Source organism: Mus caroli, chromosome 1 (genome assembly GCF_900094665.2).
Source record: "Mus caroli chromosome 1, CAROLI_EIJ_v1.1, whole genome shotgun sequence".
Lineage (NCBI taxonomy): Eukaryota > Metazoa > Chordata > Mammalia > Rodentia > Muridae > Mus > Mus caroli.
Window position 1 is genome coordinate 162,610,833 of NC_034570.1, and position 24,999 is coordinate 162,635,831.

Here is a 24,999-nt window from a genome sequence, read left to right on the forward strand (position 1 = left end):
AGTTTGGCTTCGGCACTGCAGAGGGAGGGGGCGGCCCGGCCCGGCCCAACTCTGCCCCCGGCCGGCCCGACCCCGGCCCCGGCCCCCGGACAAACCCTTATCTGATTCCAGCTCCGGGTTTAAGAGTCTTGGCCCTGCCTGTCGCACAGCTCCGCTCGCCGCTCCTGCCCGCCCCGTCTGTTCATCTGTCCCGCTGCCCCGCGATTTATCTGAGCAGCCACTCCACCTTCGAGCCAAGGTAAGACTCTGACCCTGATAAGGAGTGCTGGGTCCTATCCACTTATTCATCGGGTCCCCCTAACCCTTTGGTCCCTACAGAAGCTGGTTGGACCCTAGCAGTACAATCCGGGTCTCCCTCCTTCAGTCTTGGCAGTTCCAAGTGGACTTTCCTGGGAAGGGCCCCTCATCAAGAGTACTTTACTCAGGCTAGTCACCTCAGGTCTTCCATCTAAGAAAGGGGCTACCATGATATCCCCTCCTCATGACACTTGGCAGACCTGCAGTTGCATGGGGTTCATCCGGTTACTAGAGTAATTAATTACCACACATAAGCCTGCGCCCACCCACCCACACAGGAATAGAGACACTGCCCCTTGCTCCCAGTAGAGATAGGTTACTCCTGATTCCAGCCCTTCCCCCTTGCAGTGACATTCACACAGTGACACTCATTGACGGTCTTCTGAGCACCAGTTTGTTTACACATGGGGAGAAAGACAAGCACTAGACTAGAAGACACAGTCACCCTGATGTGCCTGGGACCCTCTTCATTTCCTTCTGGGTTCCCACTTTGAGACACCCCTCCCTACCGACATCCCTCAATCCTTGAAATTGCCTCCCAAGGACAATCTCAGAAGGAGAAGATGTTTCTTCTGGAGCAGGGTAGATTAGTGCCTATGAATTCATCCTTTAGGGATCCCCTCTCCCACTCTCTGTCTTGCCCCATCAGGGACTGACCAAGGGCAGTCATGTTAGGATGGAACTGATTCTAGGGAGGAGACCCGAGGCCCAGAATGGCCAGAAGGACAAACCTGGGAAAGAAAAAATGTAGGGGTAGGACTTCTGGTATCTCGGGATTTCATTTCAGTAACTGAAGTGCCCTGGGCAGACTGAGGCTGACGGAGAAAGGTGAGGGTGCACAGAATACAGATTTGGATCCAAGAGAAGGCAAAGCTTAAAGCCTGCTTAGGTTGCGTATCGATACAAATTCTGATGAGAGGTTTCTGGCCAGAGATCCCTTGCTGTGGTGTTTGAAATGTTTTTCTCCCTATGGGACAGGCGGCTTTAGGTAGTCCAAGAGGACAGGAGATGGTAAAAGACGCCTTGGGAGCCTCCTGTTTGGGGTTACATGGAAGGCACAGAGTGGGCATAGAGAGACTGGCGCCATGAGCCGGCAGTTACCATGAGCTCAGTTGAGTTTCATAGTGAACACTTTTCCCTGATCTCCAAGGAGTTTTGAATATGTTCCTGGAATGATGGAGATTCTAGCCTCTGCCAAAGCGCAGGGTTTGTCAGGTCCCCGGGGGGTAGACTGAGTATGGGGACCAAGTCTAGAAGGAACCAGGTGTCCTGGCTCCTAGCTGGTTCTTCAGGAAGGAGGAAAAGGGGAAGAGGGGGCAGGGAAGGCACTGCGCCAGGGAGAGGGTCCAGGGCTGGACTGCAGAGGCAGTAGGCTTGACCCAGGCGGTGCCAATCCCTTCACCACCCTCCCGGTCTTTAGTGGTGGTGGCAAGGGAGGAAAGAAAGGAGGGGGAGTTAGGGGGTGATCTGGGCCAGTCCAGCCTCCCAAAGCCCTTGCCAACCTGGGTCCTGAAAGGACCTGCTGTTTTCTGAGCCATCCCCCCAGCCCCCAGCCAGAGCCCAGTGCAGCCAAGTTGTCTCAGTGGATATCAGATGGCAATGACTCCACTGGCCGGGGGTGACGGGGTGGGGGGAGGATGGTCCCATTCCTTGTGTAGCTCTAAATCAGGATCCAACTGCTTTCCCTTGTCTTGGGGGCATGGATAGCATCTCTCCAACATGTGCCCATATACCTTGGTGGAGGGAGCATATATTTATGTGGGAGCTACGTGAGTGACATTTCCCAAATTCCCTCTACGGCCCCCTGTACTTTATCTGCATGCGCTCATTTGTACTCCAGCGTTGCTGTCTTGGGCCGGAAGGAAAGTGACTGGCAGAAGACCCAGGGACCTTCCTCTCCCAGGGAGAGGACCAGGGAGGCTGGGACCTGTATGACGTCCTTCTCCTTTGTGCTGGGACTGGTGGGATAAAAGTTTCAAAGGTTTTGGTAGGTGGGTTGTGTAGCAAGGTCCATTTCCATGAAGGAGAGATTTTTGGGCATCCTAGGCTGGGTTTGTGTAGACAAGATGCAAAGATGGGTTGAGGGTCGAAGCACTGATGAAGAGGGAAAGTGATATGAGTCCCTAAATTTTCCTGCAAAAATATTTTTTAGGGATGAGAGGAAAACAAAACAAAACAAAAAAAAATCCAAACAAAAACAAAAACCTTCATTCTTCCTCCCTTCTCTGGCCTAGATTCTTCCCTTGCCTGACTGGTGCTACTGACCGGGCTGGGGCCAAGCTGTCCAGGACGGTAGTGAGGCCCTGGAAGGGGCAAAGAGAAAGACTAGCATGAGGCACCCCATTGGGATGAAGCTGCAGGAAGACTGGCCAGAAAGGGGAGTTGTGGACTCCAAATATCTTAGCACAGAATCAAGGTCAGTTGCCTAGATCCGTTCCCGAGAATGGGGAACTTTTGCATTCATCTCTCCACCTCAGTCCTAGGCCAAGGGATATTTTCTCCCTCATCGGAGACTAGTGCCCATGTTGTACCATTCTTCATAGAGAGAGTACGTCCTGGGTGGCCCCTCTCCACCCTTCCCCCATCGGAACCTTGAAAGGGCAAAGAGAAAAGGATTGTGGGAGCAACCCTCCTGTGGGTGTCTGCCAGCCTGGAGCCCAGGATTTGAGGTGGTGGGGAGGGGAGGGGCTGTCTCTGGAATGTGGGAGAGAGGTCAGAGCTAAGCTGTGTGGTCTGCAGGAGAAGCTTGGAGAAGTGGGGGCTCCAGGAGACTGGATTAATACATGGTACTTCTGCAGGTCTTCCAGGAACAAACAAAACAAGCAAGCAAACAAGCAAAAAAATCAGGGAAAGAGATTAGGCAATAGTAGGAAAGACACCCCATAAAAATGACAACCGGGAAAGAAAAGGAGACACATTATTTCTGGTGATTCTGTGTGTGTGTGTGTGTGTGTGTGTGTGTGTGTGTGTGTGTGCTCCAGGGTCCAGAGAGATGGCTCAGTGGTTAAGAGCAGTTGCTACTCTTATGACTCTTTATGGAGGACCTGGGTTCACTTCTTCAACCCACATGGCAGCTCACAACCATCTGTAACTCCAGTGCCAAGGGATCCGACGCCCTCTTCTGGCCGCCTGTACACATGGGTTGTGTGCTCTCAGGTATACATGGGACCCTATCCTCCATGATAAATAAAATAAAACAAATAGCCCCAAACCAAATAGCCCACCATAAAGGCTTCTGAGAGGAGCTGCTACACAGAACTCCTGTGTAATGCAGAGCTTGTCTGTGATGACACGAGGCTTCTCACGGATGGCGGTGGAACCCTTGTCACCCTGGTCTCACTCTGAGAGATGATACACACAGCGGTTCAGAGCACAGCCTTGGAGCCCTGTTTGGTGGGTTTAAGTCTGGTTTGACTAGTTAATAACCACACAGTTTCCCTCACGCTTTCGTCGGGGCTAACAACATTTGTGAGGATTAAAAGAGTCAATATTTGTAAAGGACTTAGGAGGTGGGTGGTGCGTATAAAGGTGTGGAGTTGGCTGGTGGCATTCTCTAGACCTTCCAAGTCTTTCCACTCTGTCATCTTTACTGGCTCCTGGGACTAGTCCCCAGTCCTCTGTGGCGGTTTTCTGAGACTTCGCCCTCGATCTGGGAAGGCAGAAGAATGATTGAGAAGTTAAACACGGGGTCCCATTTCATGCCAACAAACCAGCTGTTACCAGAAGCTGTGCCTTCATGCCACAGCTCTTTCTTCCCATGAAATTTGTGCCAAGTTTCCTGGCTTCAGATTGAATAACTGATCTGTTGAACACCACCCCCTCCCCTAGATAATCTCCCATTCTTTACAACCTCTGCTTCTTGGCCAATGATAACAATTTCTATCCCTCCATCTGGGGGTATCTATCATCCCGTGTTTCTGTTCCCCAACATGGCTCTGTCTCCCCTTCTCTTTTGTATGGTGTATGTATGTGTTCATGTGTGGACATGTGTGCATGTACATATGTATGAATGGAGAGGGCAGAGGTTGATGTTGGGTGTCTACCCCAATCTTTGTCTACCTTGTATTTTAAGACAGGATCTCTCATTGAATCTGGAGTTCACCAATTTAGCCAGACCGACTAGCCAGCAAGCCCCAGGAATCTTTCTGTTCTCCCCAGTACTGGGGTTGTAGGCTCACTGTGCCTGGCATTTTACGTGGGTGCTGAGTATCCATTCATGTTTGTGTAGCAAGTACTTCACTTAATGAGCCTTCTCAGCAGCACTGTTCGTGTGTGTGCTCGCACGCGTGTGTGTATGTGTATATATGTGTGTATGTGTGTGTGTGCGAGTATATGTGTGTGGGTGTGGGTGTGGTGGGGAGAGGTCTTATGAAGCTTGCTGTGTGTGCAAGGATGACTTTGAACTTCCAAACCTCTCATCTCTACCTCTCGGGTGCTGCAATTGTAGTCACGGAGGTGTTGCCATATCTCCCTCAGGGCCTGGTTTTATGTGGTGCTGAGGGTGCTTGGCAAACACACACTACAGCTGAGCTTCACCCCTAGCCTGCCCACCTGTCTCTTGGTCTCTTCAAGTAACATCCCTTCCTTTTCAGCTGGCTCCTATGCCCTTCTCTGATCAATCTGTCCATCTCCTCAGTAGTTGCTAATGATGGCCTCCATGAAGGTCTCCCGACTCTAGCCTCTCTCCTTGATCCCTTCCCTTCACTGCTCCATGTTTGGCCCAGTCACCGTGGAGCAGTGGTTTTTATCTTGCCCCTTCCATGCCTGTTAGCATCAGATGGAGGTTTCCAGTGCCTTTTCCACCTCCACTCCTGAACTCCATCTCTTCCTGGGTCTGATCCTGAGGACACATGCAAGGGCAGTTTGACCCTGAGTTCTCTCTTCTACCAACTCTTGACCATTGCAAGCCTTTTCAAGGTCCAGTTGCCTGAAAGCTACCACACTCTTGTTTCTCTTTCTGTTTCTCTTTCTCTTTCTCTTTCTGTGTCTTGTTTTATCTTTCCAACTTTGACTTTCCCAGGACATCTCACACATGGCAAATGTCAGAGGTGTCACCAATCCTGTCCTTCTTACCTGCTTATGAGTTCCTCTAGGACACGCTTGTGTTCCTGTCATACTGAACACCTTCTGCAGCAAAGCACCTTTGGTTTTTGGAAACCCAGCAGAGGGCTCCAGGAATGTAAAGAGGCACTGTCTTCTTTACCTCTAGGCAGGCTCTGTGCTTGCTCATTTAGGAAGAGTATTCTGATTTTAGAGACTTACGTGGGCATTCTTCACACACCACAGACCCCGTTACCTAACTCTCAGGAGAGCTTCAAAGTGACTCCTCATGGACCCACCATGTCGTCCGGTGGGGACAGCGCCACCCTAAGATCAAAAGCAGCAGATGTTTGGACACCATCCAGTTCCTTGTCCTCTAAGCATGGTTGGTCCCTCAGAGAGAGGTCGGACTCCAGCCTGGAGCTAGGCTTGTCAGCTGGTCAGAGTCCAGTCTGGGACTGTCCTGTTGTCCACACTTCTGAGCGGGGGTGTACAAAGTGAGAGATGTGTAGACACCACTCAAAAGGGACGTCGGTCTGGCCTCTTAGGGTCACATTCTCCCTAGAGTAGCTGTCTCAGTTCTTCTCTTCTGGGTCTTAACTCTGAGATCCAGGTATACATCTCACCCCATGCCTAAACCGTGGCTCGTCTTATGATTGAAACAGATACATGGTCAGCATATGCCAGGCGAAGTGTCTGAGGCTGTCTGGAGCGGTGGCTCTCAATTTTTTTTTTTTTTTTTTTTAAATCTCAGTATCCCTTTACCTTTAAATTTTCCTGAGGGCTCCAAAGGGCATTATTTTCAGCTTGTATCTGTTGATCTGCAGTAGGTTAGAAACGAATGTTGAGGAAACTGAAGACCATTCGCAACTAACTTTAAAAACAATGACGTAACTAACTTTAAAAGCAATGACTACCCCCCTTGCCTGTTGCTGTGAGGTTTTAGGTGAAACCAGCTACGCTTTATAAAGCTAAGGGTTAGTAGGAGTGCTGGCTGGCTTTTATTCACACAAATCTTTTTGATGTCTAGCTCAGTAAACAATCACTTGGTTCCTTCTATTTGCTTCTGCATTTACTATGTTGCAATATCGCGTGCCACGTGACCTCCCCTGGGAAGCTCAGCTGATCATCCTTGAAATAATCAAAGTGGGAAGGATAAATAATGCCACGTTAGCATGATGATAGGGATGGGTCTGACCTCAGAAGGCCTCCAAAAGCCCCTCGAGAACTGCCAGTTTGAGCGACTACGGGGGACATTTATCAAGATCTGGGTGTTGTGGCTGATGCCTCTCACCAGGGTCTTCACTAGGCTGACGGGATGGGGGCAGTGGTTAGCTTATGTGTGCTTTTGGAGGGGGCTATCTTTTTTGAGGGCAAACCTTAGCTCCTCTATCCACTAGCTATGTGACCCCAGGCAAATCCTTAACATCTCACCTTTCTATTTTCTCCTCTATAAAACGGAGCCTTTAAAATGCGTCTGCTGCCAGCCGTGGTGGTGTGTGCCTTTAATCCCAGCATTCAGGAAGCTGAGGCAGGAGGATCACAAATTCAGGACCTATCTGAGCAACACAGTGCATTCAGGGTCAGTCTGATCAGCTTGGTGAGACTCAAAATAAACAGGAGAAATAAAGACTGGGATATGGTTTAGTGGCAGAAGCCCTAGGCTCAATTCCTCCGACAGAGAATAATTAAGTAGGCATCTATTGTTTAGAGTGCCCCTGACCCAGTGCTAGAAAGGTGCTTAGGACAGTACTTAGTACTGTGAGCTGCTATATTCCAGTGTCTTGTCCCTGAGTTCACCGCCTAGTGAAACAAGAAGTGGTAAGGCCCAGACGGTCTTCCGGTGACACAGAGGACATCTCTTGGCTCAGAGAGCAAGTGACCCATACTAGGTTCCAGGGAAAGTTGGGTTGTTTGGTCTTGAGCCAGGAGTCTGATTTAGGTCTAGCCTTGTGTTCTCTCTATCACACCATGAGCTGCGGGGGTTAGTTTTCAAAGTGAGAAGGAAGGAAGCAGGTTTTACCTCCCCTTAGAAGTCCCTGAGATAGAACCTACTGGAAGAACTTTCAAGTATCAACTACAAAGAAAGCTGGGAAGACCTTTTTGTTTGTCTTGTTTTTGTTTTATGAGACAGGGTAGCCTTGGCTGTCCTGGAACTTGCTCCGTAGCTCTGTAAACCAGGCTGGCCTCTAACTCAGATCTGCCTGCCTCTGACTCTGGAGTGCTGGGATTAAAGGCTGACTGGATCCATCATTTCCCAGTGGAACGATATTAAGCTCGATTTTGTATATCTTTATAAAGGACCCTCCACTCTCTCTCTTAGGGCTTGTTGGTCCAGACCAGAGGAAATCTGATTAAAGTATACAGCAGCTTGGGGTGGCATCCTTCTCCTCTGCGTGTCGCCTGCAGTCCCTTGCAGGTTTTTAACCTCTTCCTAAAAGCTCCATCAACCCAGGCCTCAAAGCCCTTGCCCTGAACCCTGCCCCGGACCTAGCTGGCGTGTGTTGAGGTGAATTTGAATTGGAAATAGGTGTGCACAGCTTTGGGACTAGTATCTGGTTTGCTGGTCCTGTGGCTAATTCCCCTTACCTGGGCAGGTGATGTTAACTTTGTGGGTTCGGCCTGATCTCCCCGGAAGAGCACAAAAGGCAGTGGTCGTTGCTTGTTCTTGGTTACTGTACCTGCTTTCTCTATCTCTGCAGCAGCAGTAGCAGCAGTATAGAAGTCTTATAAGAGGGCAGCACTAGACTGGGGAGATTGCTCAGCGGGAAAGTGCTCGCTCTGTGTGAGGACCCCAAGTTTGGATCTCTATCACCCATGGAAAACATGGCATGATGTGGTGACAGGTAGATCCCTACAATTTGCTGGCCAACCAGCCTAGTAGAAACAGTAAGCTCCAAGCTTCAGTGAGATACTCTTTCTCCAAGCATAGAGAGCCTGGCGTCAACCGTAGGCCTCCACACACCAGCTACCTACCCATCCATGCAGAATAAAAGCGCAGCACACAGGAAACGGCAGACCAGAGGCCACCTCCTAAATCTGAACATCCTGAACTTCAGAGGTTCGAATCCCTCTACTCCTGAAGCCTGACCATTCTGGCACACAGCCTTCACCAGCTGTGGCTCTGGCCTCTGGCTTGGGTCCTTACCCTCTCATGCTAGTGTTCACAACCCTACCCACACAGTTCCCTTGACTAAGGGCAAGACGGGATGTAGGGTGGGTGGACTCAGACTGCCCACCCACAGCCCCTCTCCTGACACCTGTCCCTAAGGCCTTCCCTGTTTAGACTGTCCTCTTCGGTCAGCAGAAGGTTTGGAGACCCTGGTCAAATCTTCCCCTGGCTCTTGGTCAGTGACCCCCTGGGGAGCTGCTAGGGGCTAAAATCTCCCCAGTCTGAGCCTTGCCCCACCCTGTCTCCCACTGCCAGCAACCCTCCAGCTCCCGCCCCTGGGCTGTGGGACAGTGAGAGGGCTGAAGGGCTGGCTCTGCATACTAATGTCCTGCCCATTGTCAAAGCCCCTTTGTGTCAGAGAGCTCCATTGAGGCGGCTCCGGGGAGGGCACAATGGGGCTCTGTCCCCAAGTTCCCCCAAACAGTCACCTGCTTTCAGAGCCTCCCCCCACCACCCCTCACCCGCCCCATGTCCAGAGAGTGTGGGGGAGTGGACCCAGGGTTGGGGGGGGGGGCGAGTATGTAGGCAGTACAACACTCCCCCTTTGGACGGGCTGGTGAGATGGGCATTTGACAGGGCTGACTGTGGAGGGCAAAGCCTGTACCACAGGGGTGGGGGCGGTCTGTGGAGGGAGATGGAATGCAAGTCTGTGAGGCCCATGACAGAAGAGGGTACACACAGCCTGCCCATGCTTCCTTCTATATCCCAGCCTGAATTGGTGACTGCTCAGCCCCCTTTCTTATCCCAGCCCTTGGACACATGGCTCATATATGCAGAGACACACAGGCACGCACTCATCTATGCAGCCCCACACCCGCTCCAACCCCACAGCCAAGCAGATGTGCCCTCGTACAACATGCAGACCCAGGCTCAAGGGACCACATGTCCATATCGCAGCATATGCACCTGCATACCTCCTCTCCCCGCCTCACCCCTGTCCCTTCCACCCTCTTCCAGCAGCTGCTGGCGACTCAGTACCATCCCCCTCCCTACCCCTCGCTGCCCTCTGCTGCTCTGACACAGGTTTTAACAAGTTTGCACTTGTTGTGACCTCAAGAATGTGGCCCTGGGGCGGGGAATGTCCTGCTGCCCCAGACTGTGCCTGCTTATACGTTAACCATGGGCACAGCCTCCGCCAAACTTTGAGTACAACTTTCTTACCTCTACCCCAGCCCTGGAGTGAGGCTGGTGGATCAGGACCCTCACAAGAGCTCAAGCACACAGATATGTATATACATGGGTTGCTAACATAGCCTGATCAGGTGCAGACCCTGGAGGGGCCATCTTTTGCATTTCCCTGGGGCACTCCGGAACATCCCAATCACTCATGGGCCTGAGAGGTAGACAGGACAAGAATCATTTTCCAAGCAAGACTGAATAGAAGGTGAGATGAAGTGCTAGAGGTAGCTGGTGACCAGCCTGGGACTGTCTCTTGCCTCTAGTTTTGTCATTCATTCATTCATTCATTCATTCATTCATTCATTCATTGTACTGGCTGTTTCTGGTTCTACTCAGACAGTCCCCTGCTCCTATGGAATTTTTCCATAGCTGTCTTTCACTCATCCTTTTTCAGAAAGAAGTTGTGGGCGTGGTAACAGTTGGGAGTACAGAACAGCAGGTAAAGGGACCTTCACTCGGCTTCTGGGTACAGAAAGGGTTTCAGAAGGTCACTTTGGGCAGGGTGAACCCACCTCTTTCCACTTCCTACTCTGTCACCAGCCCTACTCCTGCTGTGACTCTGGAGAGCTGGAGAGAGCAATCCCTAAGCTTCAGAGCTGGGTTTAAAGCTGGAAGGCCACTGTTCTCTGCAAGCCTTTGTGGTGCTCAGCTCTGCCCTTTCCTATCCCTGTCTGAACAGTGTCTGTACAGCAAGTGTCTGTGCCTCCGCTAGGATTCTGATCAGGGGCATCTCTCTAGTAGCTTAGAGTGGATGCCGTAAGGAGGGGGAGAAAAGAAGGCCTTCTGGCACTAAAGACTTTAGGGCTGAGCTGACTTCTGAGGTTTGCTGGGTCCTGGGAGGGTACCACTGCAGTAGCTTCAGCAGAGAGTAAGCCAAAAGTGGTTGCTGCACACTGATCTCCGTGATGCTTTCCTTATGTAAGAAGTGCTCGAAAGAACTTCAGGCTCCTCTATTCCCCCTTCTGCCCCTGCTCTAGATGCTCCCCCCTGGCTACTGGAGTCAACCTAAATCACCTTACACACCAGTCTCTGTGCCTCATCTGTCCCTTTGCATCGTGTTCCTGGGCCTCTACTTGTCTCTTTTGTGTGAATGAAACCTGCCCACAACCCCTTCTGCTGTGCTAGAGCAGTTCTGTGTTTTTTCAGAATCTGCATGCCACCCACCCTCACCCTATCCCGTCCTTGTCAAGTGGAATATGGTTAGAGTATGGGGGGAAAGTCGGAAGTAGAGAGACTGCCTCCCGGGGTGAAGGCTGACCTCCTGGAACTTTTCTATGAGTCAGAAGTTGCTTTCCATATTTGGAACAGTAGCCTTGAGGAGGAGATGGAGCTGAGAGGACCTGTCCAGGAAGTCGCTCAATTCCCTGGGCATTAGTCGTAGGTAGAGTACTTAAGGGTCTTTGTAGCCATCAAGAAGGCAAAGAAGAAGAAATTGCTTGCCAGGCAGTGGTGGAGTGCACCTTTTATCCCAGCACTTGGGAGGCAGAGACAGATAGATCTCTGAGTCGGAGGCCAGCCTGGTCTACAGAGTGAGTTCCAGGACAAGCCAGGGCTATGTAGAGAAACCCTGTCTAAAATTAAAGAAAAAAAAATCAGAAAAAGAAGAAGGAGGAAAAGGAGAAGAAGAAGCAGCAGCAAAAACAGAAGCAGAAGAAGAAATAGAAATTGCTTAAGCCACTGGAGGTTAGCACTTGCCTTAAAACATTTCCTGGGTTTGAGGTATTAGGAAGGAAAGAAGGGAAGCCTGTGGTAGGAAGATCTCCCTGTAATCACCAACTCAACAAAGGATGGGCGGCCTAAGCAATAGTCCAAGGGACTTCAGAACCCCACAGTGGGGTTTCTAAATGTCTCAGAGGAGCTGTTTTCACAGTCTGAAGAGAGAGCAGCAGCATGCTATGCGTCCCCTCTCTTCTCTAGGAGCCTCGCTAGCTTCTGTTTCACTTCTTACAGTGTGTTTCTGGGTTGGCTACCACAGGAGGTACAGAAAGCCCTGAGCAGTGATGAATGAGAGAGTCAGAGCAAACGCATCCCAAGCTGGGTGAGGATAGGGGACACGCTCCGTGGATAACATTCCAAGTGCAAAACTACCTGTCCCTTCAGGACCCCAGGGTCAGATCTGATAGGCAGAAAGAAGGTGGGATGAAGGTGGGCCAGGGGTCCTTCTCTGATGCCAATGTAAAGCAAGATGCCCCTCTGTCAAGCGGCGTGAGCTTGGGAAAGATGCACATCTTCTCTAAGCCGAGTCTCCTTTTTTCAATACATTGAGGGGACTCAATGGGAATGGGCCTCCTGGCACCAACATCCTGTAACTCAGGACAAGATGACCAGCACAGACCGGGTTCAGCTTGCAGGGTCCCTTAGAAGCTTTCCTGAGGAGGCCAGTTAATTCTCTAGTCTAGTTTTCATGCCATTATCAAGAAGGTAATGATGCTGTTCCCAGCTTCCAGGGGAGGACTGAGCGGCACACCATATCACATGGAGCAATCAGCTAAATACCAGCATGTGGGAAAGGCTGAGAGAGGGCCGTTGGTGAGACCATGGGAAAACGGATGAAGGTGCTGCCTGCACAGGGGGCTGGAGGCCTTCTGAAAAGATTTCCAGAGAAAGAGACATCCAAGATGAATCCTGATGGAAGAGAAGAACTTAGACAGCAAAGTGGGCTTGGAAGAGGCCCCATTTTTTGCAAAGAACTGTTTGTTGGAGGATGTTCTTGAAGCAAGAGATGTTTGGTATGACTAGCAGATAAAGGATGTATGTGAGGAGTGGGACAGAGAGAGGGAGGGAGGGGGAGGGGGAAGGGGAAGGGGAGAGGGAGAGGGAGAGGGAGAGGGAGAGAGAATATTGATGCTTGGGAGGTGAGCGAAGGTCAGGCTGTAAGAGACATCATCCTATCTGTCTGCTTTAGAGACAGGTCTCCCAGCGGCTCCTCAACACTTTCCTCGAAACTTGTTTCGCTCCCTTTCTCTCTTCTTGCCCTGGTCTCACTGCCTGGAGGACATCTTGATCTAGGATAAAGCTTCAACACTTTTAGGTCAGGGCTTGGCATTCGCTTTTCCTTCTCACACCATGAAAGCATCATCTACCTCCTGTGGAAACTGGATTGCTGGCATTGAGCGTGCTGACTACAGCCTCAGTTTCTCCGTACGCCCATCCTCACTCTGAAAGCAAGGGTGATTCTGAGGAGGCGAGGCTAAGAATGACCTGCAGCATGGTCCGGAGCACTAGCTGGAGCACAGCTCTCAGCCCAGAGTAAAGGCTGGGGTGGGGGTGGGGAGTGAGTCAGCATCCCCCCTGCAAGTGCCCAGAGATTCTAAGGGGCTAAGAAGGAGGGTCTTCCAGAATAAAGCATGATACCCACTCTGCAGGGGTGGCCTAAGGGAGGCAGAAGTATGGAGAACTAATCATGTGTGCTGTGCATGGGTATGTGTGCATGAAGGGCAGATGATAATCTGTGGGAGCGGGTTCTCTCCTTCTGCTATGCAGGCCACACTCAGCACCTCCACCCCCGGATCTGTCTCATTGCCCACTTATGGGGGCTCTTTTAAGTCCATAAATACCAGGCCCTGAGGAAGCCACAAAAAAAAAGGGTGAAGAATCAGTTCAGGGACAGGAGAAATGGCTCAGCAGTTAAGATCAGTGTCTGTTTTTCCAGAGGTTCAGGATTCAATTCCCAGTTTCTCCACATGACGATCCCAACGGTCTCTATTCCAGTTCCAGGGGATTGGAGGCACACACATTCATGCATACAAAACATATATACTAAAAATAATCATTAGAAAATTAAAAAAAAATAAGAATCAATTCAGACAAGCTTCTCGTTTGGGAGAAGATAGAGGTGGCCTTTAGTGCAAGGACAGAGACAATATAGAATCCCATGAGGAGCTGTCCTGGCATGGTGCGTCCACACCAGAGAGTGGCTCTCCTGCCTCTGCTTTTGCCTCTTGGGCTCTTCATCAACCAAGTCAAGCCCTCCCTCATCACTAGACAGTATAACTAACTTCAAGATGACAGATTAGCGGATGCATAGAGAAGGGACTTTTAGCAGGGGTCCTATTCTCTCTCTCTCTCTCTCTCTCTCTCTCTCTCTCTCTCTCTCTCTCTCTCTCTCCCCCCCCCCCCCCCCCCCCCCCCCCCCCCCCGCTCTCTTGCTCTCTCTCTCTGACAGAATTTTACTATGTAGTGCTGGCTGTTCTGGTACTCAACTCTGTAGACCAATCTGGCCTCGAACCCACAGAGATCCGCCTGCCTCTGCCTCCCAAGTGCTGGGATTGAGGGCCTTCACCATCTCACCCTGTTCTCTCTTTAGAGTGAGGATTGTGACTGGGATCACAGGACTCTTGAGTAAATCCTGTCAGCTCTGTTGGAGCCCGTCTAGTGCCTCAGGTGCCAGAGTATAGTCTTCTGAGGGCCTGGGCATCCTAAGCCTGGGGGAGCCTGCTGGTTCCCTGGAGCCTCTAAGGTTGGAAGTCGGTTAGGTGGTGAGGAGGGGCCAGAAAGCAGACATCCAGGAACTCTGGCCAGCATCCCTTGCTGCATGCTTGCCCTGGCTCTCGGCAGGCTGAGGGGCTTCTGGAGGAAACCCCATGTTGGGAATGAGGGGGGCTGGGATAGAGCAGTGGATTAGAAGCCCCTAATTCAGAGGCTGTAGTAAATCCTACCCTGCCAATAACAGTTACCCTAGAGAAAGCAGTAATAAGGTCTTGGTTCAGCTTGAGTGACACTAAGCCCTCTGGGGTACAGAGAGGCAATATGAGCAAAAGTCCCGTGAGACTTGCAGAGTGCTTCTGGCTTGCTATTAAATAAATGTCAGCCAGCCACCTCACCTTTCCAACTCTCAGCTCCTCTAATTCTGGGGAATTTTTTTTTTCTTCAGCTGCAAAGTGCAATCATAATGATGTCTTTATTTGCATAAGGGCCTAGCAGATTTCACATACTTCATTTATCTCTTGTAATCCTGAGCACACAATCAAAGTGTATTGCCTCCTTAGATTAGGAAACCGAGCCTTAGAGAGATTAAGAGATTGACTGAGGTTCCCATGACTCCTGACTGACAAAGATCAGAATGACAAACAGTGGCGATGGAGAGCAGAAGATTTTTTGGCTGTGACATTGGAAACACTGGAGAAAAAAAATTAGGCTCCAATTTTTAGCCTAACTCCATTTGAAAATGGGTTTCTATATCACTGTGTTAGATTCTGAGGCTCAAACGGAAAAAAAATGTACCTTTATGAATCAGTGATATCTGGTGTGTGTGTGTGTGTGTGTGTGTGTGTGTGAAAATGGCTCATACAGCCTGTATCATTGACATCTATAGCCCAGAATCCATCCCTACATATCAAAATTAAGTCCTTATACACCTGGAACAATTAGATGAATTTCAAAAGTACTAGCTTAAATATGTGCCTCAGGTAAAGTCTCTGACTTTGAAAAGCTGTGGGAGCACAGTAGGAGTCTAAATATTTTTGCCTGGGAGCCTGGAGCAGCCTCAGGGCAGAGAGACCACTAGGACTAGGGCGGGGCCTTGAGGGTGAAAAGATTTTAGAGCAAAGAGGGGTGTGGGAGAGAGTTGGGGCAGAGGTGGCTTTCCATGGAGAGAGCTGCAGAGAAACAAGTGAGGAGAAAAGTTGGGGAGGGTCGGCAGTGGTCTCCATGGCAGAAACAGGAGCTGAGGGAGAAGGAGAGGCTTCCAGAGAGAGGTGGGGCAGATGGTGGTGAAGGATTCCGAGTACCATGTCAAGCAGTTTTGTCATGAAAGTTCAAATAATTCATTGAACAATCTCAAGCCTGTGCTGAATGATGGGCCAGGCTGGGCTGTGGAGCTCTGAGGTAGCTGTGGGGTGGGGGTGGGAGAGTTTGGGTAGGAGGAATGGGGAGTCACTATTCTATTTCAGGAGAAAGAGAACACAAGATTGGATGATGGGGACCTCAGAAAATGGGGAGATTCACAGAAAGGCAGAATTGATAAGACCTGGTGACCAATGGGCTGGGGAGCAAGAGAGACCAGATATCCAGCCTGGGCACTGAATGAACGGATGACAAGTCTCTGAACAAGAGGAAAACACACGAAGGCTGGTGAGCTGGCTTAGTGGGGGCCGGAGCCTGCAGCCAGGCCTGGCGGATGACAAGTCTCTGAACAAGAGGAAAACACACGAAGGCTGGTGAGCTGGCTTAGTGGGGGCCGGAGCCTGCAGCCAGGCCTGGCGATATGAGTTGGATTCCTGGGGAACTGCATGGTGGAGAGAGAGAGAGAACTGACCCTTACAAGTTGTTCTCTGATGTCCACATGTGTGCTACAGCACCCAGATAAATAAACGTAATAAGCTTTTAAAAAGAGAGGCAGAGGGAACCTAGGAAGTGTGATGTCAGTGAGAAACAAGACTGCATCTCTAGCCCTCCGGAACTCATGAAGAGCTTGTACGTTTGTGACCTCCATGTCATTAGCCCCCCTTTTGCAGATGAAGGGGCAAGGAAGCTCAGAAACTCAAGTGATTTGCCTAGAATCTTAAAGCCTAGTAGTGCTATAGGTCAGGGTTTCTACCACACTGCAATTGAAGCAAGCAAACAAACAGCCAACAACAACAACAACAACATTCCAAAGAGTGTGCCAGGAAGGGACCACCTGTCATCAGTCTCCAATGCTGGGGTTGAGAACTGAGAAAACGCCCTTAGAGTTAACAAACGGAACACATCCGACCTTGGAGAGAACTTCCCCGTTGGCCCAGAGTGGCTGCATGGATCAAACAGAAGCGTTCTAAATTTGTGTAGGTGCTTCCCCAAAGGCAAATTGTCTGCTCTCCTGAGGCGGTTGCTACTATTACTTGAATTGCTAGTGTTATTGAACCATTTCATATAGATGCTCTGTGATCTGTTTCTTTTTAATTTGCAGTTACATGTAGTCCAACCTAGCTGCAAAAGGAGCGGGTTAGTGTGTGGGTAGAGGGTAGGAGACGCTGAGGGCAGCCTGCCAGACTAGGGAGCCCTGCCCCCTGGTGGCCAGGACTTAAACCTGCAGCATAGGAGAATGGTAGGTCACGGCCAAACTTGAAGTTTGTAGTTTTGAAGTTCTCTGCCATCTCTGAGATGGGGGGTTTATCTGATACATAAATAAGTTTTATTACTTTAATCAATAGCATTAGACAGAAGTTGGACTAGAATCTATGGAGTTCAAGATTAGGCTGTGACTGATTTGAGATCTAAGGCAGAGGCGACCCACAAAGGAGAGATCTAGAACAGATATGTTGCTTAGCATCCAGTTTCTTCCTAACTCAACCTAGACTTTAGCTTTCCCCCAGTGTCCCTGGGAACGGTTCCAGTGTCTCATATCTTACTGATAGAAAATATAAGACAGGCTCTTGCTTAGTGGATGGAGTGCTTGCCCAACATACACAAATCCCCCAAACACCACATTAGTGGATTCTGCTCAACTGCAACCCTGGCATTTGGGTGATAGAGGCAAGAGTCATCTTTAGCCGCATTTATGAGTTCAAGGACAGCCTGAATTACATAAGACCCTTCTCCCTCTCTCCAGCGGTGTCTTAGGGGGAATGGAGTTTTTCCTATCCAGTGTTTCCTGCTAAATCATACTGTTAGTTGACTTTTCTGACTTTTCCATTGAGGCAAAGGAGGATGGGTTAAGGTCTCCACGCAAATGTCCTGAGGTGAAGACTCACACGGGGACAGGTTTGGAGACTCTCCGGACCATTGGAGCTGAGACTAATGAGGAGGCAGTGGTACAGCTCTGTCCTCAGTTGAACTCTACACGGTGCCAAGTCCTCACAAAGGACTAGTTTACTGAAGAGCTCAGGATGTGCAGTTCTGTAGACGCAGACAACAGCTAAGAGCAGATACCATGGCTGGACCACACAAATCAGGGAGGAAGTGTGCTGAAGGTGATGCAGGCGATTGAGAGGTACACAAGGAGGTAGTGTGTGTGCCACGGGGTCATCCTCCCTTTTCAGACAGGGACAGCGGATTCTCTGAGATGCCACCCTCTGGAGTCCCCTGCAGAGAATGTGGTTCCCTTCCTGAAGGGGGTCAGAAGGCATTGTCTGGGGAAAAAGCTGAAGGAAGAGCCAGGGGTCCTGATCAGCCCACACTGACAGACAGTGGTGGTGTCTAAACTCAGGAAAACATCTGACATGGCCTCATGTCTTTGTCCCTCCCACTCTTGACTGGAAAGCACAGGGGTGGGGGGGGGGGTCAGGAGGGCCAGCGAGAGGTCACAGGCTCCCAGGAAGTGCTTTGAAGGCTTTAAGCCTTCCTTCTGATCAAACTATGAGAACTTTCCAAACGTTGACACAAGGGAAGAAAAGCCTATTCTTCCCTGGGCCAGGACATTGGTGTCAGGCTGAGGCTAGAGGATGGGAGGGCCAGGGGAAAGGAGGCTCCAGGGTGGGGGACAGAGGCAGCGGTGACTCAGCTGGGAAGGCAGGTCCCCGGACACAGACACTGCCCCCTTTTCCCTCACCTCCAGATTTGTGTGCATCTGGCTCCATTTCTATTTGTCTGTTTTCACTGGGGAAAGGATAGGAGAGATTGATGAATAGCGACAATGAGCTTTGAAAGAGCCCATATCCAAGTCCATTCTTCTAACCTCGAGGACTTACATAACCCCGGGAGCTTTTCTCGTTACCCTTTCCTTTTCTACCCTCTCCTTTCTCTTCTCTTCCTCTCTTTCACTAAGAACATTTGGAAGCCCAGAAATACTTCTTTTTAGACCTAGCCACTTTCCCCCCAGGAGGTCTCTAAGATCACTATTTAAGTGGGATTTGGTATTCAAAGAAGAGATGATACGGTGGTAAGAAGGGCCTGAGTCTCTGTTTCCTTTCCCCAGTGGGAGGAATGGAACCAGACCTCATTAGCTGGATGGCAAGGTCTTTTGGTTTGTTTGTTTCTGAGATAGATTCCTTCTGTATAGCCCAGTATAGCCTCAAATTCACCATCCTCCTGCCTCAGCCTCTGGAATGCTGGCACCACAGGCATGTGCCACCATCTCACCAGATGGGGAGTTTTACAAGAGAAAGTGTCTTTCCTTTCTTCTAATGCAACATAGCCAAACTGACCCAGCAGTCTGTTCTGAGTGACAGAGGACAGGAAGGTGTCCATGAAGAGCTACAGGTGCCATGCTTTGGACTGTGTTGGTCCTAAGTAATGTAATGGTTTCATGTTATCCTACTGTTCTTTGCTTATATAATATTAAATATTATTTTCCTAAGATCTCTATAGTCTAGATCCACAGAGAATATGCTGGAGTGAATCCTGAGGCTACCGGTGTCTCTGGGTGCAGACAGGTGTGTGCTAGAGCGGAGGCATTGAGGATTTGCTACAACCTCCTTCTTCCACAATGAAAGCTATGGCGGCTCAGGGAGCTAAGAGCTTATCCAAGTTCCCAGAGTCTGGAAGAGTGAAGACCAGCATTCAGTTGTCTGCGTCCCAGGGCAGTGCATTTTCCCAGCAGGCAGAGCTGGGTCGATTCCCAGGCTGAACCTTACTCATCCTGTGTCCAACGATTTCACTTCATCTCCAGAACGTGCTGCATGAACACATGCCTAGGACATTGATTTAAAATGCACGTTATCTGAAGATGACCTGCCCACGGGTTGTGTTGGTGGGCTTGTATTCGTTACAGAGCTTGTTGCTGTGACCAAATAGCTGGCAAGAAGCAACTTAGAAGGAGAGAGGTTGATTTACTCTATCTCTGACATTGCCAGTGCTGTATGTTCCTGTTCACTGTTCCCCCCTCATTGGGTGCACTCTCTTTTGGTTTTTCATACAAAACCTAATCGAATTTTGCCCATCCTTTAGACCCCAAGTCATCTCTCTCTTCTCTTCTCCCAAAGAGACATTTGGGCATAGCCAGAAAAGTTCTGATCCTGGCTGCTCTCTACATTTCCTGGTCCAAATGAACCATTATGGTTATATATGGTGGTTTGGAAATCATATTAACGAAATCATTAGTCATTATTAGTTTTTATTAATGTTGTATTTATTATTATTAATAACCAAAACATAATTAACATTATAGTGCTCGGTCCCTCACCTACTGCACACTCGGTGCTCGGTATTAGTTAGCTCCTAATGCTCATCCCTTGGGCTGCGTGCATCCTTCCCTTCCCTCACACATACTGAGCTATGCATCCCTGGTCCTGCCTGCTTTATCATTGATCCCCATGTTAGGCTCTGAGGTCTTCAAGGAAAGGAATTTACATCTTTGTCATCTCCATAACTCCAGTGCTTTGTTTAGAATCTGGTACTCAGGAGATACTGAAAAGAAACTTATTATACAAGTGCATGAAGACCAAACGCACACTGCACACGCAGTGAGCAGCAACATTACAGATAAAAATACTTTGGGTTTTTTTTTCTTATACTTATTAGTAATTCTAATGAACTATCTGGAGTTTCCATGTGTATGAGGGGAAAAAAAATCACAGGGAAAATCAAGAGAAGACACTAACAAGAAGGGAGGAGGAGAAGGTCCACCAGGCCCTGGGCCAGAGTTCCATTCCTTGTACATAGAACAAAAGGTTCCATGGTCCCTCCACCCTACAGCGCTGGCAGCATCTTCTCGTCCTCTTAGGTGGGCCTCTACACCTAGAAAGGGCTGTGCCATCTTCTGTTCATTAATTCCTTCTCAAAATGCTTCCTGGGCCCTCTCTATGCATCACATAATTGTTAGCCATATCTGTTGACTTTATGTTGCTCTGACAAAAACAAAAACAAACAAACAAACACTTTACAGGATGAAACGTTCGAAGTGTAGTTTGAGCTGTTTCAGTCCTGGTTGCTCTTAGGCCAGTGGTGTGGCAGAAGCATCATGGTAGAAGCCTATGGAGGAAGAAAATTGCTCACTTCAGGGAAACGGGGGAAGTACAGAGGGAGGTTTGGGGGAGAGGATATGGTCATGCCCCAATGATCTGCTTCTAACTAGGCCCCACCTCTTAACTGCCAGTTAATCAATCCACTGATGAATCCAATCTCTCACATGTCAAGTCTCTACCTCTGAACACTGCTGTGCTGGGGACCAGAGCCTTCAATACATGCCTTTTCTTGGGAGAATATTTGGTATCTCCATCACAAGATACTAGAAACAAGATATGGTAGACCTAGGTGCTTCCTTCAGTAAACTTGTTTTTACTCAATAGATACATATACCTGGCAAGTCGGGAATAGGCTGTGGTTTTCAGGGGAGGTTTCATGGAACGGGGGTCATGAACTCAGGTAGCGTGGAAGACAGAAGAAGGATAGGCGAAGGCAAGAAAGCAAGAAAGCCTGTATGAGCACAGAAAGGCTTCAACTACATGGCGTCTGTTTGCTTGAGTATGCCCCAAGAAAAGGGGAGTAGGAAACAAGGCCTGGAAGGAGGGTTGGCAGTGATCACATAACTCATCAGGTGGAGACTGAGTCTGGTCTCTCTTTGGTCACCAGTGAAATACTTTCTTTGAACTGGAGAAGGAACTGGGACACATACAGTGTGAAGAGAATGTGGTGCATCAGGAGTCAGAAGACCCTGATCGTGAATCCAGTTCCATGATTGACCGAGTCATATCTTGCTGAGCCTCAGTTTCCTTGATTATAAAATAAGAACGATGATTTTTTTCTTTCGGTGCTTGGGGTCAGACCCAGAGCCTCAGCCATGTGAGGCAGGCACTTTAGTCTTTCAACTCTGTCACCTCCCCAGCCTTGGGACCCTGATTTGACCCTCTCCTAGGAATGCCATGAGCAGGAAAGGTGTGCTCTTTGGAAAATATCAGATCAGCGTTCATTGGTTCATCATCAGAAGTGTAATGAAGAGTAACATGGTAGGGCTGGAGAGATGGCTCAGCGGTTAAGAGCACTGACTGCTCTTCCGAAGGTCCTGAGTTCAAATCCCAGCAACCACATGGTGGCTTACAACCATCAGTAGCCAGGCGTGGTGGTGCACACCTTTAATCTCAGCACTTGGGAGGCAGAGTTCGAGGACAGCCTGGTCTACAAAGTGAGTACTAGGACAGCCAGGGCTATACAGAGAAACCCTGTCTCAAAAAACAAAACAAAAAACCAAAAAACCCCAAACAAACAAAAAACCCAACAACAACAAAAAAACAAAACAAAGCAAAACAAAACAAACAAAAAAACAACCATCTGTAATGACACACCTCTAAAGGTGTGTCTAAAGACAGCTACAGTGTACTTACGTATAATAAATAAATAAATTTTTGGGCTGGAGCAAGTGGGGCCAGACTGAGCGGGCCAGAGCAAACAGAGGTCCTGAGTTCAGTTCCCATCAACCACATGATGGCTCACAACCATCTGTACAGCTACAGTGCACTCATATACATAAAATGAGTAATGATGCTAATGTTGTAGGATGAGTTACAGGGGGGAAAATGGAGATATGAGACAAATCATAGGCGCCTCAGTGGCTCCTTAAGGCCCCGGAGGACAGGAATGAAGTAGAGAGAAGGAAGCATAGGGACACATCCATAGCACCGGGCTGAGGAGGAAGGAGAGTCTGAAGTGGGTCTAGAACTTGAGTGTGAGGAGCTGGGAGGGCCAAGGCACCTTTAATGATTTAGGGAACAGTGAGAGACTGTCTGCGGTTGGAAATGAGTGAGTTTAGTGCTCACATGGGAAGCTCCTTCCACTTGGGTTGCTTTTGCTTGCTACAGAGTAAGCTCTGTCTTTGGGTTGAAAGGACTTTTTTCCCACGTGGTAGGTTTCAGGAAATGGTACCATTCATCCCCTGCCCTTCCACCTGCTGTCTCTGGTGTGGAGTTGAACCATCCTTTCTAGTCACCTAATAGAACATAATACATGTCAGGGCTAATTAATCAACTCAATTAAAATTTTGAGACATGATTTCACATAGCCCAGGCTGGCCTTAAATTTACTTCGTAGCCCATGATTACCTTGAACCTCTGATTCTCCTGTCTCTATCTTCCTGAGCACTGTGATTACAACTGTGCTACCATTCCTGGTTAATGCAGTGTTGGGGAATCAAGCCCAGGGCCTCCTGCATGCTATACAAGCCCTCTGCTAATTTAACTCCCCTCCCAGCTCCCATCTGCAGTGAACTAAAAAACCCACTCTCTTACCATGCTCCTGCAAAAAACCCCCCAAAACAAAACAAAACAAAACAAAAAACCCCAGAAGACCCATACAAGGGCTGGCATTGACGTCTTTAAGCTGTCTTTCCTCTACTTTCTGAAAAAAATCTGCAAGCATCTGCAACATCAGTCATGCCTGAGTGAACCTGGATCCCCTTCTTCCCTGCCATGGCTCCTCCTGAAGGGCTACATCAAAGCGGCAGCCTCACTCAGACCTGTCCAGACAGATGATGCCTTCAGTCATCTCCTCCTCGGTCTTAAAAACCATACTTGCTTCTGGTGAAACAGATGTAAGCGCATTCCCTGGCCTTCAATTAAGAGTTCACAGATGGCAAACAACGGCAAATAAACACTGCAAAGCACTATGGTGTTAGAAAGTAGAAACTGGGCCAGGCCATGCTTAGAAAGTGCATGTCAGAAGGAGTAGGAGTATAGAGAAAAGCTACTTCTTTGAGGGCCAGGAAGGCATGCAAAGGCATCTCTAGCACTTGGTCCAAGCTTTGTCAGGTAGGCAGGAGGCCGTCAGACAGCCAGAGATGTGAGCAAAACAAAAGAAGCTCCAAAGGTAGAAAGAATCAGACAGTAGGCTTTTCTGCAGAGCCGGTGTCTAAGGATGTGTGAAGACTGTCAAGGGTAAGGACGAGGAGTAAGTAGAAGCCAGGGTTTATGGCACATGCTCTTAGTCCCAGCCCTTGGGAGGTAGAGGTGGACAAATTCTCTTTAAGTCCAACCTGGTCTACAGAGTGAGTTCCGGGATAGCCAGGGCTACACAGAGAAACCCTATCTTGGAAAACAAAACAGAAGAGGAAGAGGAGGAGGAGGAGAAGGAGGAGGGGGTAGGAGGAGGGGGTAGGAGGAGGGGGAGCAGGGGGGAGGAGGAGGCGGCAGTAGCGGTGGCGGTGGTGGCGGTAGCAGCAGGCAGAGACTAAATCATGGAGGATCTTGAATGCTATACCAAAGGCTTGCAGTTTATCCTCAAAACAATGAGGGACCTTGGCCAATTTCAGTCACAAGAACTGTGTCTTGTCTCATGAGCAATCAAGCACTTGAGAAAGGTTCTGATAAATCCATTCATTCGGAAGCAAAAGTCACTGGCACAAAATAAAAGTGCTTGTAGGTAAGGAAACCCGGCTTTAGGGGAAGCTGACAGTGTGAAACAGAAGATAGGCACGGAACTTGCTGGAGAAATGAACATCACTATCCTTTTGGAAACGAATTAGCTCACTTCTTAGAGGGCAAAGGTGGTAGATAGCCTGGCCCAATCTCACTATTCAAGCTGCTCAGTAGAACGCCGACCCCAGTGCGCGGCTGGCACTGTTTTGGAGAAATTGCGCCCTCTAGAGGAAAAAGGATGTGTGGCTTTTGGTAGGGCAGCAACAAACCACTTTCAGAACTTTGGCTGGCTTTCTTTCCCCAGAGGCCAGGCCAGCTTGGGGGTGGAGTGTGCTGATTGTTTATCTGTTTCTGAGTCTGGCCACCCCTGAGAACAAAGTGGCCTGGCTGTAGGAGGTGGCATAACAGCTGGGAACTTCGGATAACAGCTGGAGGTGGCAGATACAAGGGCTGGCAATGGTAGACACAACAGTCAGAGGCGGTAAATACAGCAGCCTGAGGCAACAATAAACTTAACTAGTAGCCAAAATCTAGTCCTGTAGCCTCAATCTGCTCTCTCAAAGCCCCAGGCTGTCTTCTCTGTGTGGATGAAGCTCCTCTGTTTAAGGAACCAGTTATGGATCAGAAGCCAGAAAACCTGGGTTTGGCTTCCCATTTGACCACTAAATTTGCTTTGAGTGATTTACTCTGAGCCTTAGTTTCTAACGTTGTCTTCTCTCCTGTCTACTTCATAGTGTGTGTGTGTGTGGGGGGGGGGGGAGGTCAGATTACATATTTTATAAAGTAGTAACTAATCATGGACTACTGATTTAGGAAGGATAAGCTAGGTTTTTGAGAGCCTCCATTCTTCCTGATAGGTAGAACTCCCTTTTAATACAAAGTAAGAATTTAGGTGAGAGATCCCTGAATGTTACCACAGAAAGCTCAGGGATAGAGCTGGGGAGAAGGAAGCAGGTGCCCTGATGCTGCCCATAGGTGTGGCTGGAAGCTTCATCTTTCTATATCCATTGAGAGCTTGTTTCGTAGATGGAGATGAACCCTCTGACAATACTGTATAACTTCTCCTTGAGCATCCAGGGACAGTATGTTCTTTCTAGGGACTCTTCCCAT

The 24,999-nt window shown here is 49.2% G+C and overlaps 1 protein-coding gene and 1 long non-coding RNA gene across 4 annotated transcripts in view; one reads left to right on the plus strand and one right to left on the minus strand.

Annotated features, from left to right (window-relative positions):
- Kcnj10 (potassium voltage-gated channel subfamily J member 10) overlaps window positions 1-24,999 on the plus strand; it is a 33,241-nt gene continuing 8,242 nt past the window's right edge. Inside the window, exon 1 of one of the 3 annotated variants that reach the window (XM_021173140.2) lies at window positions 1-238. The gene's annotated coding sequence lies outside the window, so the exon portion shown is untranslated. Of the gene's footprint in view, window positions 239-2,532; window positions 2,714-12,358; window positions 12,418-24,999 lie in introns of those variants that run through there. The other 2 variants (XM_029483325.1, XM_029483327.1) reach the window with 2 other exon arrangements.
- Window positions 3,297-8,694, minus strand: LOC110302304. Its single transcript, XR_002378795.1, has 3 exons — window positions 7,927-8,694; window positions 6,347-6,468; window positions 3,297-3,946 (listed from the first exon to the last, which is right to left on the minus strand). It is a non-coding gene; the product is annotated as an uncharacterized LOC110302304 (long non-coding RNA).